Consider the following 2,798-nt stretch of genomic DNA (forward strand, 5'->3'; position numbering starts at 1 on the left):
TCTCCAAGACTACAAAACCAAACAGATAGTTTATCTTGAGTAGAATAAATCCAATTGTTTCAATTGCACTCTGGGAAAGCTCCTCTTAAAGGAGAAGCACGAGCTCGTATCCGAACCAGTGAGGGGATCACTCCCCCCTCGTTGGGAACGACGCCAGACAGTACGTATTACAAACGGTAAACCTCAGATTAACCATTGTCGAGGAGCCAGGGGTCACTTATCGGTAAACCTTGGATTGTTGTCAAGGAGCCGGTAAGGGGATTGAGCTTGCTACTCTGCCCTTGCGTGCTGTCGGAGTTTAGACTGTTCCCCCAGGTGTATTTGTTACTGTTGGTGACCTTAGTGACCATAATCTTTAGGGTTCTACCGAGGTGACGGTGGAGGGAAGGTCCCACTGTACCTGGTGCAGACGTCGGTTATACTCACTTGGATTTTCCGGGGGGTTCACTTCACTTCGAGACGGTTAAAGTGGAGGAACTTGTGCCGGTCTATTCATTAAGCAGGTTGCCGGGGTAACTGTTCCACCCGCCATTTCTGTACTGAATTCTGCGAGGTTGGGCTTCATCACCAACTAGTGTTTTCGGTCCGGAGAGCTTACTGTTTGTGTGTGGTTTGACTCCTAGATTTGATAGCGCGTGTTAATTTGTTTGTTTTTACTTTTAGAGACCATAGGTGTGAATTGTGAATTTTAGTTGTTAAGTGTGAATTGTGAATTGTTAATTTTAGTTTTAAATTGTTAATAAAATTCACTGAAGTTGAATATAATGGCAAATGTTCCGGAATTTATCAACCTAGGAACCCCTCCTAATGAGAATCCTAGTACTTTTCCTTACTTTGGAAATGTTGGTCCTCCTTATATGGCTACTTTGTCATTACCTGGATTTACAATAGGTTTACCGATATGGTTATTTTCAACTTCGTTGGCCCAAAATACTCCAATTGTTCCATCTCAACCGGATGCTTCACCTCAACAGAGTTCACCATCTCAACATCACCAACCTTCTGTTGACCCTTTACCTTCTTCGCCTAATTTTTCTTCCTCCATTTCTTTCTCTTCGCCTGGTAAAAGCCTTGATGCTAGTAACCAGGAGGCTAAGAAGAAGAAGAAAGGGAAGAAGAAGAAGAAGAAGAAGAAGCAAGATAAGAAAGAAGTCAACCAACCAACCATGGCTGTAAGTGTTAGTTGTGTTGAGGAAAATTCCGACATGCATCGTAAACCCAAATACCCTTGCAGGCTTTGTAAGGGTGACCACTTCCTTGTCAATTGTCCTGGTATTCCAAAGGTCTTGGAAGTATGGTCAGAAAAATCTCATCAACTTTCCGTTGATCCATCAACCAGTGATAGTCAGGTTCCTGGGAAAAAGGGTAAAGTTAGGTTTCCTTGTAAGTTATGCAAAGGGAGTCATCAAACTCACATTTGCCCTCACATGGATGAAGCCTCAACGTTGTTGGAAAAACTTACTTTTCCACAGCAAGAATTTCCAACTGGTTACCGTAAACTTTCTCCCAACCTGCCATCAACTGACGGAGTGATTGATCTAAATTCAAGTACAGTCGATCACACTCTCCCATTGGAGAGTGAAACTCATGTCATTCAGGTTGATGATCCATTAGTTGATCAAGTGGTCGATTCAATTTCACATTCGGTCGATCACACTCTCCCTTTCGAGAGTCAATTTCATACCGCTGATGTTCTTCTTGTTACATCGGATTCTTCTATGCCGGGGGGCATTTCACCTATTTCTACAGAACCCCCTCCAAGTACTGAGGTCTTTTCCTTTGATTGGAATAGACTGACAGAACCTCGTCTTCCTTCCTCCATCCCTTTCCAAATCATTGTCAAGGCGGGTGGTAGGGACATACATCGTACTCAGGTAGATGAAGGTGCTTCTGTTAGTATTTTATCCTCAGCTGTTTGGAAAGCTTTGGGTTCCCCTCAGCTTGCGCCTATTACGCAGAATCTGAAAGCTTTTAACAGAACAATTAGTGAACCTTTAGGGATCCTTCCTAAGTTTTCTATTACCTTAGAAGGTAAAACTGTTTGTGTTGATCTTATGGTAGTTCGAGGTCCCTTGGATTTCAATTTACTCCTTGGGCGAGACTATGTTTATGCCATGAAAGCTGTCGTATCGACACTCTTTCGCGTGATGTCTTTCCCTCACAATGGCAGTATTGTGACTGTAGACCAGCTTTTGTTCCCTAGTCTTTTTTCAACTACCAATAATATGACACCCCTAAATGTTCCTGATTCTAAAGTGGTATCTACCCTGCCACGGGTTAATTATGTGGCAACTGGTCCCATGTTTTCAGTTACCGATGTAAGTGAGCCTCTCACTGTTGATTTAGATCCGGTAATTGACATGGAAAACTCTATGGGATTACTTGAACACGATGTTCTTATCCCTTTTGAGTCCCTTGACATGTGTTCCTTCCAAAGAACTGTTCTTCCTTCTGATGAAGATCTCTTGGAAGCCATGATCAAGGTGTGTCCATTGACATGTCTTTCTTCCAGTTAGAAGCCATGCTCAGTGTTTACGAGGATAGTTTGTTCCTCTCTCAACCTCGTTAAAAAATGAAATTGGATGTCATGAGGACAGTTCTTTTACTGAGTCAACCTCATTAAAAAATGAATCAGCTAGTTTTTAGGTCATATAGATAGTTAGAAATTAGGATGTAACGAGGAAAGTTCCTTTTACTGTGTCAACCTCGTTAAAAAATGAATCAGTGTGTCCGAGGAAAGTTCCTTTTATTGTGTCAACCTCGTTAACAAATGAATCAGTGAGTATGAGGATAGTTTT

The sequence above is a fragment of the Pinus tabuliformis genome, chromosome 9 (genome assembly GCF_031772625.1).
Source record: "Pinus tabuliformis cultivar Carrire ecotype Pingquan chromosome 9, CPIR1, whole genome shotgun sequence".
In the NCBI taxonomy this organism is placed as follows: domain Eukaryota; kingdom Viridiplantae; phylum Streptophyta; class Pinopsida; order Pinales; family Pinaceae; genus Pinus; species Pinus tabuliformis.